The sequence below is a fragment of the Loxodonta africana genome, chromosome 20 (genome assembly GCF_030014295.1).
Source record: "Loxodonta africana isolate mLoxAfr1 chromosome 20, mLoxAfr1.hap2, whole genome shotgun sequence".
Taxonomy (NCBI): domain Eukaryota; kingdom Metazoa; phylum Chordata; class Mammalia; order Proboscidea; family Elephantidae; genus Loxodonta; species Loxodonta africana.
The window spans coordinates 37770448-37784938 of NC_087361.1; positions in this window are offsets into that span (position 1 = coordinate 37770448).

Genomic DNA, 14491 nt, shown 5'->3' on the forward strand with positions numbered 1-14491 from the left:
TTCTACTCTGTCCTTTAGGGCCACTATGAGGCAGAATCGACTCAATGGCAAGGGTTTTTTTTTATTTTTTTTAATTTTTTTAAAGTCCTGAAGTCTGACAGTTGAGGAAGAAGGAAGGGGGGTGTGGGGGTGGGGGTGAGAATTTAGGGTTCTTTTTGCCTTTGTCAATCTCCTTTAAGTCATTAGCCTCACTTGCAAGTCCTACAGCCTTTTTCTCGTGCAGTTAGTCTTTTGTAGAATGGAGGTAATTATAGATACCGGTTGGAAAAGCTCTTTGATATCCTCAGATAAAAGAGCCTCTAAAAGGGCAGAGGATGATTATTATTAGCAGCTCAATGGTTCATAGGTTTTTCTGCATGCGGCTTCCTCCAGGGAAGCTAAATCCATCAAAATAAAACCAGTTTGAGAGAAAAGGTACAAAACAAAACTATTTAAACAAGGAAAATGACTTCAAAAAGATGAGCCACATGAAACATAAAAGTGAAATAAAAAATTAAAGCAATGATATGCTTCTGAAGAAAATCTCAGCACTATTGTCATGAATGAGCTTAATATCATACAGACGTTGTGGTAGCAATAAAGACGTCTGTATTTGTACAATGCCCTTCCCAATAAGCTTAAAGCTCTTCTGAGACTTTAAATGATACTTATTAAATCTTCAGGATGCTAGCAGGCTCGTTTTTTTAGGTGAGACAATCGAAGCTGACCCAGCCCACATCATAGAATGAGTTAGTAGAAAAGCGAAGATTTAGAATCCTGTTTTCCCAACCCTCCAATACAAAGAAAGGAGCTGGAGTTTCTACCGACTCATAGCATCTATCAAAGATGTATCTACGGAATCTAGTCAGCTAAAAGGTGCAGATGGAATTTTCAGCATTCATTCCAGGTTTTGTTCTACCATTTAACCAGTATTAAACAATCATTTTCTTCAAGACTCAGTTTATTTTTACTGTAGTAAGTATCTAGATAACAAAACATTTTACCATTTCAATGTATTTTTACATGTACAATTAACGTGTGTCATGTTGTACAGACTTGATTCTTTACTGCTTAATTTTTTTAGAAAATTAAATACACATAATCTTAAGATTTTACCTAGCCAGGCAGTGGTTATGTAACACAGGTATTCATTGTATTATTCTATTCTTGTCTATTTGTTGGAAGTATTTGACAATATAGATTAATGGTAATCAGTTTTATTTATTTTTTATTGTGCTTCAGGTGCAAGTTTACAGCTCAAGTTAATTTCTCATTCAAAAATTTATGCACACATTGTTTGTGACACTGTTTGCAATCCCCACAATGTGACAGCATGCTCTCCCTTCCCACCCTGTGTTCCCTGTGTCCATTTGACCAATTATGGACAATTATGTATGAAGGGCCTCCTAAGCAGCTAATCCTTGCTAAGAGAATAAAAGACAAGGAAATACAAAAAAAAAAAAAAAAAAAAAAGGAAGAAGTGTAATATCCAGTCTCTAGTCACAAGAAGATTATAGTGTCGCTGAGAAGATAAGACATACACAAAAAGCAATTGATGGACATAATATTATTTTATACTTTGGTATTAAATGCCATCTTCGCTGAAGAGCTTTCCATGATTACACTAATGGAAAGTAATCTTTTTTTTTTTTTTTAATCTCTTTTAGCACTCCTGGAACCATATTTCTCATAGAATTTATAAGAGGCATATATTATGTCATATATTCTCCCCAGCATCAGAGCTTAAGCTTGTCAAAAGCAGGAATCATGTTTTATCTTCGGTTTCACTCTGTGCTTTGTACCGGACTCATAGTAAATGCCCAGGAATATTTGTTAACTGACATAGTGATATAACAATTTTTTAAATCTAGAGAATTAACTTTATTACACAAACAATATGTGCAACAAAATTGCTGAGCATGTTTTCATTCATAATTAAAATCAATTAGACTCAAAACAATTAGGAAATAACCACTCTAGTCCCGATACTCTTTTAATGCCTTGATCGCACTTACAAATCAGTAGATGGTTAAAAATTCTTTACAATTATTTTTTCACTACTTTTCAAAACAGTATGAACATAATTTAGTTTTGCTTTCCTGAATAAACAGATGGCATAAAAACTAAAGTAAGGGACTTCCATTGTCATCCTATCTTCAGAATTTCCTTGCGGTCTTTGCAGCATGAGTCCCCCTTCCTTTAGCTTTCTTCTGAGGTTCCAGGTTTCAGAGAAGTTAATGTTGTGAGACATAGAGAATGGAACCAACTACCACGGGAATAAAACCAGTTGCCATCGAGTTGAATACAACTCGTAGCAACCCCATGTGTGTCAGAGTAGAACTGTGCTCCAAAGGGTTTTCAGTGGCTCATTTTTCAGGACTAGACCACCTTTCTTCCAAGGCACCTCTGGGTGGACTTGAACCTCCAACCTTTTGGTTAACAGCTGAGTTCGTTAACCCTTTTTCTCATCCAGTGACTCCCTCATGGGAATAAGGGGAGAAAAAAGAGACTGAGAGGGAGGACAGGACTCAGGAGTTTCAAAATGCACACAGAAGGCTAGCTTGTATTCCGATTAATTTTTTTCCACAGGCAGCAAGTAAGCAGAATGGCCAGCTACTTGTGTGCCCCTGAATAAAGGCAGGGTCAGAAGTGGGGTAGAAGACTGGGGCAGAATTGCAAGAAAGCTTTTCCACCTCACCAGAGGAAAGATGGGGAAATAATTGAGTGATACCTGACTATATTCTTTGTTCATTTCTTTCCTCTATTACTTTGTTCTTCGCAGAAAAATAACGTATACTTGACATGAATGTCTGACATCATATGTTCATGTAAAATGCTCCTAAATTAATTGTCCTTTCATTCTTTGAGTACAAAATAATGTATGTTTACATATTATACACTGACATAGAGAAATATACATGCACAGTTAGATATGCCAGCCCCTTCCCTTTAAGATGTTCTCGATCTTAGAAATGATTTGACCCGGATACACAGGACTTTCCAAAAGAACTAAACAAGTAACTAATCTTATTTTGAAACAGATCGGTATGTTATTTACATTATGATAGACTTAGAACCACCTTTGACATCTTGTTTAGCTCACCTGCCTCTACCACTTTTGTGAGAAAAGGAAAGAGGTAAGGGTTTCCATTCCTAGGATGATGTAAAAATATCTTTTTTGAGAGGTTCTAGATTTATTTCAGCCATCCAACTCCATGCCCTTTGCAGGCAACTCTCCTCATTGTTTTCAAATTGCATCGCATAACTTCCCAAGGGAAGCTATGATGTCTGGGCTACCCAGGGTCAGTCAAGGTCAGCTACTGTTCCTACTGTGGGAGACATTGGAGTTGACTTAGCCCAAAAATAGCATGTGTCCAAGCCGTGGCATTAGTTTGATATCACGAAGCCCCAAACTTGGAGCCAGAAGTCCTGCTTAGAGGGAAAGTACTTCCAGCTCTTTAACATTGCTATTATGCAAGTTTTTGATTAATCAGGAGGGCACTCGTATCCAGGGCTCTGGGACAGTATCATGATGACCAGGGTGGGTGCCTGAAGAGGATGCCAGCAAGATGAAGGCTCCTGTTTGGGAGAATATTTTCTTCCTACCAGTCCTGAAAGGAATCCAAGTAATATGATCTTGGATTTCTATGGTATAGGGTCATTTTTTTCCCCCACCAAATCCCTATAATTCACCATAACTTATTATGGCATTTCCACTTCCCTTGTTTTCCAAGAAGCTGGTCATCTCAACGAGTTAATCCAAGTAATGACAAATTTGATTGATAGGTGAAACCTCCACTAGACTAGTGGACTTTCTGCTTTGATCCTTCTCTGGCACTCGAGCACATGCATCAAAATTGGGTAGAGGAAATTTTATCTGCAGAAGAAAAGAGAAAATTCAGTTGACTGTGTATAGAATGCTTATTATTCCCCTGAATCTGTACTCAGTAAAAATCTTATTCTTACAAGACTTTTGCTAAACTATTAGTGTGTCATAAGTAATGATTTATAAATGTTGCCTAATAAATCACTCCCCTGGCTCACAGCTAAATATTAGTATCCCTTTTATCCTTTCTGTTTTTACAGATACTCAAAATGAAAATCAGATTGAATTAATGGAAGGAAAATGAACTACAGACCATGGTTACTTCTACTTTGGCAAAGTGAATTATTCATGAAAACTCTGTTGCAGCCTTATAGTGCCAAAGGTAGCCCTCAGGATAATTTTTCTCAGTCTCTGGACCCTGGGAGTAATTGCAAAGTGGGTAGCAATTACTTCTGGCATCTTCCCACCTTGTATCCAGTGTTCTCCTACCTCCTTTCCTGGAATCATGTATTTAGTGGCTTTATCAAAGCCATATGGCTTTCCAAACTCTTCTGAATTGTCCCACTCATTGCTACTCTGCACTGAAGGGTCACAGCATCCATAGTTATTTTACACACACACACACACACACACACACACACACACACACACACACAAAATCAAAGGAAAGCTTTCTTACTATAAGCCTGAGATGATTCATACTGAGGTACGAATGAGTGGTAAAGACATGAATTTTAAGCAAAGCTTGTAATTCAGAAGAAAGGTTTAAATGGATGTGGTATGCTGGGAGAAAGTCTCCATCACCTTGTTTATACCCTAGTGACCCTGCCACCAACTCTCACCCTCCAAGCAATATTGAGAAAAATCAGTTGGCAATTGGTATTCTGTTTCTGAATAATTCCTTTATCCCCACCTGTGAGAATATATACTCTGACACCACACCTCAGGAGGCCTGAGGTCTCTTAAAACAATCTCTTTTCATGAAGTTTGAGAAAGTGCTAGGAACTAACTTTCTGCTCCCTAATTCATGACAGGTTCTATAGTATAGGAGTGTAGGGCAAGGACCTTGGGTCTAACTTCCAAGGTACAGATACTAGCTCTGTGACATACTATAAACTCTGTAACTGACCCTAGTCAATTTGCTTAACCCATTTCTAAAATGGGGGCACTAATAGCTATTACCTTGTCAGATGATTTTAAGGATTCATTGATATAATAAGCCCGCATTGTAGTACTTGGCATAAATTAAGTTCTCAATCGACGTTAGCTATTGTTATTAGTTCAAGCATAGCCATTTTTATGTACTATAACATCACCTAACCAAGAATCACAAAGTGGGCTCTTCAGGGGCTACCTGTGGCCACATCCCTCCCTAAGCATCCTGACTCTTCACACTTAATATCTGAGTTTCCTACCTTCGGTCATTTATTGTGCTGCAGGCACTGTGCTAGGAGATGGGAACTGCCACAAGCAAGACAAATATGGTTCCTTTCCTTATGGGACTTTCAGTGTAAAAGGAAACTAATTACAAAAGCAATTTCAATGACCATAAGGTCTGTGCAAAATCCAGGTGCTATAAGAGAATGCAAGGTTTAGGGGGTGGAGGAAAAAAAATTCCGTCTCAAAGAATGAGTAGGAATTAGATAGGCCAGAGGTGGGGGCAGGGGAGTAGAGAAGTAAGTGTAAACATGGTGGAAGAATGCATTTGAAGAGATAGAAGGAAGCTGGTATGGCTAGAGAATAGGAGAATGGGGAGTTGAGGGGTTGCAGAATTTGGCAGGAGGCAGGGCAGGGTTTGAATAGAGCAGTGGTTCTCAATTTGGGGAAAAAATTTAGCAATGTCTGGAAATATTTTTGATTGTCACATCTGGGGAGCGGTGAGGAGGTGTCCTACAGGCAGCTAGTGGGTAGAGGCCAGGGATGCTGTTAAGCAACCAACAGTGCACAGGACAACCCTGTACCACAAAGTTTTAGCAGGCTGAAAATGTCAGAAAAATTGAGAAACACCGGGATAGACCATGCAGGATGTTGAAGGGCAAGTTAAAGGTTTTCTGCTTTATCATAATAATAAGGGAATCCATTGGGAAGTTTTATGAAAACTCCTGAGGCAATTATATTTGCATTCTTAAAACCGCCTCTGGCTGCTGTGTGCAGAATGGACTGGAGGACTGGGTGGGAGAAGAGCAGCGGGGAGACCTTTGCAAAAGTCAGGTGGGAGATGGTGGTGTCTTGGATCAAAGTTGCCTTAAAATGTATATTCCACCGTTCCCTAAACTTGGAACTGCAGGGTAAGTTAACTAGATGTGGAGAAAAAGCTGAGTCAATAATTGGACTCCAGAGAAAGGGAGTTGTGCTTTTCTTCAGGATTTCCTGGCTCTTGTGAAAGTACCTCCTCTTTTCTTCCTGGTGGGTATGAGCCACTGCTGACTCTGCCCTGGCTGGTGGTTACCAGACAAGCCTCCACACCTGCTCCACCGCCTACACCCACCTGGACCACTCTGCACTATCTATGGCGAATCATCTCTTACGGGATTCTTTGCCCAGTAAGACTTACTCTAGAAACAGATGTGTGCAAACTGTGCATAGGTTCTCAGAGCCTTCCCCATCCCAGTGCAAAATCTTATGTCTTCCAATGGTGTCAAATGCTTAGACAATGGAACATTTGTCTTCTGCTTTGAAACCATACTTTCAACAAGTTCCACAGAACGGCAGCCCCCATGCCTGACGTCTGCCATGCATGTGGTTTCAATATGGCCAAGATTTTCCAAGATTATCCAGATTTTACGTTATTTTATGTTTTTAAATGAAGAGAATTCATCGTAGATCTTTGTAACTACATTGAATAATCATCTTGAATCTTTTCTGGAAAAAAGGTATGGTGTAAATAAATGTAATTGTGGTTTAAATTTTAAGATTTTTCATGTACCTGAATTCACAAATCAGAAGAAGTTCTGATTGAGGAATGAAAAATAAGGTTGCTGTATTCATGAGTCATGTTCTCACTCCATGGGAACAACAAAGTAAATGCCTGATATCTGTATATAGAGGCATCTAGAATTGGGTGTCCCAAGGTGCACATATTAGCCAGGTACAGATGAGACCAGGATCTAGTGTATTGGAGGCCAGCAAGTCAGGGAAAATAAGTGTGAAAGCAGCCAGAAGTAAGAGAATAGGGCGTGGTGGAATCTACTGGGAACTGGAGAGCACATGTCCGCTTAAAGGTGTTCCAATAAAAATAAATAAGTAAATAAAACAAGGTGCTGACAAACAAAGCATGTCTAAAAGCCACAGTTGGCTAACTGCTGTCAGCTTGCAAATTTTGGTTTCAGGAAAAAATAAAATCCAAAGCCTAAAAGCCTCCACTGGAAACCTGCAAGGCAATTCAAGACAAAAATTGCTATTATTTACATTGCTATTGAATTAATTGCTATTGAGATAGTATTTCAGAATAGCAAAGGAGGAAAAAAATGATAGGCAGTTGAGACATGGTGGACAATTTTTAATAACACTTTACTCCCTTCTTCCCTTGGATGTGGTATGATTTATAGTGAGTCATAGAAATATAACATTATTTTCTTTTACTGTCTTTCTCTCACCAATTCCTGGCCATCTTTCTCTTTCCCCTTCAAACATAAAACATCACCAAAACATTAGGGGTGTAAGGTCAATCTATGCAAGCAAGGAAACTCAAAATCCTTGGTGAGCTGCTGTCCTTAATGTGTATTGTACTGTGGCATCTGTAAGCCTGGCAAAGTAGGTCATCAGAACCTGAAGGGACATATTAACTGTAACGCCTGGTGCATAATAGTGCACATTAAAGACAAACTTTCAGCCTTAACTCTTAATCTCTTTTGCAGCTTTGGTAGATTTAAAAACCTGATATTCCCAGGCCTACACCTGCATTGCTTTGTATCTTGGGTCGAAGGAAATGCAACACAAGGGAAATGCCATTTTAACAAATTTCAAGGGAGGGGAAAGGGTGCTCTTCTTTTTGCTGCGATGGAACTTTGCTGGAGTGGAAATGTATGGCTATCAAACAGATAAATAAGAATAGAATTTTCAATTCATTTGAACTTCAAACTTCAGTATTTAAATACTTGATTTCTATAGTTCCATTCATTCTTTAAGAATCCAAAGGCCTTTACACACATACGGGGGCACCTTCCTTAGCCCCCAATTCTTTCTCATATTTTTCCAGTTTCACTCTGGGAGATGGGTGGAGGTGGGGAGAGAGAATCAAAATGGAGTGAAGGGTAGCTTTTTCAGTGGTAAAGGATAACTTTTTCAATGACAAAAAGATGATGGAAATATATATCTTGGGCCCTTTTGTGCATGTTTCACAGATTTTCTTTAAGATTCAGATTCATTGGGCCCTTATTAGGTACCTTAGATTCTACATTCAACAAATATTGATGAAGACTGGACACTGTTCTAGATACTATTAATGGAGCCATAAGCAAAACAGACAAAGTCCCTGTTCTCATGGAACTGACATAGAGAGGGACATAGACAATGATCAAAGAAACCAATAAAATAACATGTACCACACAGAGAAGTAACTGGAGGCCTGGGTGACTCCTTAGATGATGTGGTCAGAGAAGATGATGCCTAGATGGAGACGTGAATGACAAAGAGGAGCCAGTTACGTAATGATTCCCGGAAAATAGCAGTCCAGCTATGGAAACAGCAAGTGCAGAAGCCCTAAGATATGTGTATTTGCCAGGGTTCTCCAGAGTAACAGAAGCAACAGGATATATGTATATATATATATACACACACATACGTATACATACATATATATATGTGGTCGCTATGAGTCGAAATCGACTCGATGGCAGCAGAGTTTATATATATATATACACTCTGTGATACTGGGTTGGTACGAGTAGGAATGGACTTGATGGCAATGGGTTTGTGTGTGTGTATATATATATACATATATATATACACACACATATATAAAAATGTATATACAAATACTGTGTATACATATATATATACACTGTATATATATACTGTGTGTATATGTATATGTGTATATGTACATAAAATCCAAAAAAACCAAATTTGTTGCCATTGCGTTGATTCCGATTCATAGCGACCCTATGGTGCAGAGTAGAACTGCCCCATTGGGTTTCCAAGGAATGGCTGGTGGATTCAAACTGCTGAGCTTTTGGTTAGCAACTGAGCTCTTAACCATTGCGCCACCAGGGCTCCATATATGTATCTATAACCAAACCAAAAAAACAAACCTGATGCTGTCAAGTTGATTTCAACTCATAGCAAACGTATAGAATAGGGTAGAACACCTCCTAGGGTTTCCAAGGAGCCGCTGGTGGATTCGAACTGGTTAGCAGCCAAGCTCTTAACCACTGTGCCGCCAGGAGTATATGTATATATACTCTCATATATAAGTGTGTGTATATGTATATACACACACATATATATGAGAGTAATAAAAAAAACCATAATATATATGGGTTTTTATATATCCCGGAAACCCTGGTGATATAGTGGTTAAGTGCTACAGCTGCTAACCAAAGGGTCAGCAGTTTGAATCCGCCAGGCGCTCCTTGGAAACTCTATGGGGAAGTTCTACTCCGTCCTATAGGGTCGCTATGAGTTGGAATCGACTTGAGGGCACTGGGACTGGGTATATATATCCTACATGTCTGTCAGTTTGTCATACTGTGGGGGCCTGTGTGTTGCTGTGATGCTGGGAGCTATGCCACTGGTATTCAAATACCATCAGGGTCACCCATCGTGGACAGGTTTTAGCTGAGATTCCAGACTAAGACAGACTAGGAAAAAGGACTGTCAGTCTACTTCCAAAAAGAATTAGCCAGTGAAAACCTTATGAATAGCAGCAGAACATTGTCTGATATGGTGCTGGAAGATGAGACCTTCAGGTTGGAAGGCACTCAAAAGATGACTAGGGAAGAGCTGCCTCCTCAAAGTAGAGTTGGCCTTAATGATGTGGATGGATTCGAGCTTTCAGGACCTTCATTTGGTGACGTGGCATGACTCAAAATACGAAGAAACGGCTGCAAGCATCCAGGATTAATTGGAATTTGGAATGTATGAAGTATGAATCTAGGAAAATTGCAAATCATCAAAAATGAAATGGAACACGTTAACATCAATATCCTAAGCATTAAACCCCCAAACCCAGTGCGTCCATTAGTAAGCTCAAATCGACTGGTATTGGTCATTTTGAACAGGACAATCATATGGTCGACTATGCCAGGAATGACAAGTTGAAGAGGAATGGAGTTGCATTTATCCTCAAAAAGAACATTTCAAGATCTATCCTGAAGTACAACACTGTCCGTGTTAGGATAATATCCAGACGCCTACAAGGAAAACCAGTTAATTCGACTGTAATTCAAATTTATGCACCAACCACTAAGGCCAAAGATGAAGAAACTGAAGATTTTTACCAACTTCTGCAGTCTGAAATTGATCAAACATGCAATCAGGATGTGCTGATAATTACTGGTGATTGGAATGCAAAAGTTGGAAATGAAGAAGAAGGATCGGTAGTTAGAAAATATGGCCTTGGTGATAGATACAATGCTTGAGATTGCAGGATTGAATTTTGCAAGAGTAACGACTTCTTCATTGCAAATACCTTTTTTCACCAACATAAATGGTGACTATATATGTGGACCTTGTCAGATGGAATACACAGGAATCAAATTGACTACATCCGTGGAGATGATGGAAAAGCTCAATATCATCAATCAGAACAAGGCCAGAGGCAGACTGTGGGCCATCAAATACTCATACACAAGTTCAAATTGAAACAGAAGGAAATTAGAACAAATCCATAAGAGGCTAAGTATGACCTTGGGTATATCCCACCTGAATTTAGAGACCATCTCAAGAATAGATTTGATGCGTCAAACACTAATGACCAAAGACCAGATGAGTTGTGCAATGACATCAAGGACATCATACATAAAGAAAGCAAGAAGTCATTAAAAAGACAGGAGAGAAAGAAAAGACCTAACTGGATGTCAGAAGAGACTCTGAAACTTGCTTTTGAACATGGAGTAGCTAAAGCAAAAGGAAAAAAAGATGAAATAAAAGAGCTGAACAAAAGATTTCAAAGGGTGGTTCAAGAATACAAGGTAAAGTATTATAATGACATGTGCAGAGACCTGGAGATAGAAGACCAAAAGAGAAGAACACACTCAGCATTTCTCAAGCTGAAACAACTGAAGAAAAAACTCAAGCCTAGGGTTGCAGTACTGAAAAATACTACAGGGAAAATATTAAATGACTCAGGAAGCATCACAGCAGATGGAAGGAGTACACAGAGTCACTATACCAAAAAGAAATGTCAAAGTTCAACCATTTCGGGAGGTAATGTATGATCAAGAACTGATGGTACTGAAGGAAGACGTCCAAGCTGCACTGAAGGCATTGGTGAAAAACAAGCCGCCAGGAACTGATGGAATACCAACTGAGATGTTTCAACAAACATATGCAGCACTGGAGGTGTTCACTGGTCTATGCTGAGACATTTGGGAGACAGCTTCCTGGCCAACTGACTGGAAGAGATCCATATTTATACCTATTCCCAGGAAAGGTGATCCAACCAAATGCAGAAATCATCAAACAATATCATTAATAACACAGGCAAGTAAAATTTTGCTGAAGATCATTCAAAAGTGGCTGTAGCAGTATATTGACAGTGAACTGCCAGAAATTCAAGCCGGATTTAGCAGAGGACGGGAACCAGGGATATCATTGCTGATGTCAGATGGATCCTGGCCGAAAGTAGAGAATACCAGAAAGATGTTTACCTGTGTTTTACTGACTATGTAAAGGCCTTTGACTGTGTGGATCATACCAAATTATGGATAACATTGTGGAGAATGGGAATTCTGGAACACTTAATTGTGCTCATGAGGAATCTGTACATAGATCAAGAGGCAGTCGTTTGAACAGAACAAGGGAATACTGCATGAGTTAAAGTCAGGAAAGGTGTATGTCAAGATTGTATCCTTTCACCATACATATTCAATCTGTATGCTGAGCAAATAATCCAAGAAGCTGAACTATATGAACAACCAGGCACCAGGATTGGAGGAAGACTCATTAACAACCTAAATTATGCAGATGACACAACCTTGTTTGCTGAAAGTGAAGAGGACTTGAAGCACTTACTGATGAAGATCAAAGACCACAGCCTTCAGTGTGGATTATACCTCAGCATAAAGAAAACAAAAATCCTCACACCTCAGCCTATAAGCAACAACAGGATAAATGGAGAGGAGATTGATGTTGTCAAGGATTTCATTTTAACTGGATCCACACTCAACACCCATGGAAGCAGCAAGCAAGAAATTAAAAGATGCATAGCATTGGACAAATTGACTGCAAAAGATCTCTTTAAAGTGTTGAAAAGCAAGGATGTTACCTTGAGGACTAAGGTGCACCTGACTCAGCCCATGGTGTTTTCAATCGCCTCATATGCATGTGAAAGCTGGACAACAAATAAGGAAGCCTGAAGAAGAATTGACACCCTTGAACTGTAGTGTTATAGAAGAATATTGAATATACCATGGACTATCAAAAGAATGGAAACCCTGGTGGCGTAGTGGTTAAGAGCTACGGCTGATAACCAAGGGGTCGGCAGTTCAAATCTGCCAGGCGCTCCTTGGAAACTCTATGGGGCAGTTCTACCTCAGTCCTATAGGGTCGCTATGAGTCAGAATCGACTGGACGGCACTGGGTTTTGGTTTTATCAAGAGAATGAACTAATCTGTCTTGGAAGAAGCACAGCCGGAACGCTCCTTAGAAGCAAGGACGGCGAGATTATGTCTCACATACTTTGTACATGTTATCAGGAAGGATCTGTCCCTGGAGAAGGACATTAGGCTTGGGAAAGCACAGGATCAGCAAAAAAGAGGAAGACCCTCAACGAGATGGATTGACACAGTGGGTGCAACAATGCCTTCAAACATAGCAACGATTGTGAGAATGGCACAGGACCAGGCAGTGTTTCTGTTGTGCATAGCGTTGCTATGAGTCAGAACCGACTTGACGGCACCTAACAACAACAACAACAACAAATTTAGGGTCGCTATGAGTTGGAATCAACTCGACGGCACTGGGAGATATATATATATATATAAATTGGCAAGGATTTGTGGGGATTGCCAAGTCCAGAATCTATAGGTCAGGCGATGGGCTGGAAACTCTTATGTCTGAAGTGGGTAAGCCAAAAACCAAAACTGAACCTGTTGCCTTTGAGTTGGAATGAAACTCCGGCAGGATATGTATGTTCTAGTATCCTCTTCCTCGGGATACTTCCATTTTTGGTCTTAATGTCTTCAACTGATTGGGTGAGTCCTATCTACATTATGGAAAGTAATCTGCTTTACTTAAGGTCAACTGATTAAACACCTTCAGAACAACACCTATACTAAAAAAAAAAAAAAAAAATTGACCAAACAAATGCGTACCATACCTTAGCCAAGTTCAGACATAAAATTAACCACCACAGTAGGTATTTTATTTTCCTATCGCCTCTATAACAAATTACCACAAACTTCGTGGCTCGATACAACATAAATTTATTGTCTTAGAGTTCTAGAGGTCAAAAGTCTAAAATGGGTCTCACTGTGAGTCCTGGTGGCACAACGGTTAAGAGCTTGGTTGCTAACCAAAAAAGCAGACAGTTCGAATCCACCAGCCACTCCTTGGAAACCCTATAGGGGCAGTTCTACTCTGTCTTATAGGGTCGCTATGAGTCAGAATCAACTCAATGGCAACAGGTTAGGGGTACAATCAAGGCGTCAGCAGGGCTGCTTTTCATCTGGAGGCTCTTGGAGAAAAGCTGTTTCCTTGCCTTTTCCGTATTCTAGAAACCACCTACATTCCTTGGCTCATTGCCATATCCTCCATCTTCAGAGTCATCAGTGTAGCATCTTGAAATCTCTCTCTGAACCTGACTCTCCTGCCTTCCTTTTTTGCTTATAAGGACCCTTGTGATTTACATTGGACTCACCTGGATTATCTAGGGTAATCTCCCCATCTCAAGATTCTTAAGCACATCTGCAAAATCCCTATTTCAATATAAGATAACATATTCACAGGTTCTGGGGATTAGGACGTGGACATAACTGAAGAGCCATTGTTCTGCCGACCACGGTGAGAATTTGCAGGTCTGAGGGACAGAAAGAACCAGTGTGGTCGCAAGGTACTAGTATAATAGAAAATGGTCAGGTGAGGCACCGTTCTGACTTCCCAGTGGCAGTAATAGGTGCTATTATCAACACTGCACTCAGTGTTAGATTTGACTCCCCAAAGATCTGATACTGTTCGGGGAGTACAAGGACACACAGGCCTTGGAATTGCTGACCTTCCCTGATTAATGATAAACCAGTTTAACAATCCCTTAGTCTCATTCTCCAGCTGTAAGTACCACAAAATTTTAGAATTTGTTATGCACTGTCTCGTACTCTCATTCATAAAATCATAGAATTTCATGTTTCAAGACAATTTGAAAGATTACCTAGTTGGGATTTCAATTTTTACAGAAAGGGCCATTGAGACCCAGAGAAGTTAAATGTCTTTCCAGAGAAGATGGACCTGAAACCAGAACCTGGCTCTGCTGCATCCCCATCCATTTCTCTTGAGCATGATTGCATTTTAGACGTGTTAGCCGCCCTA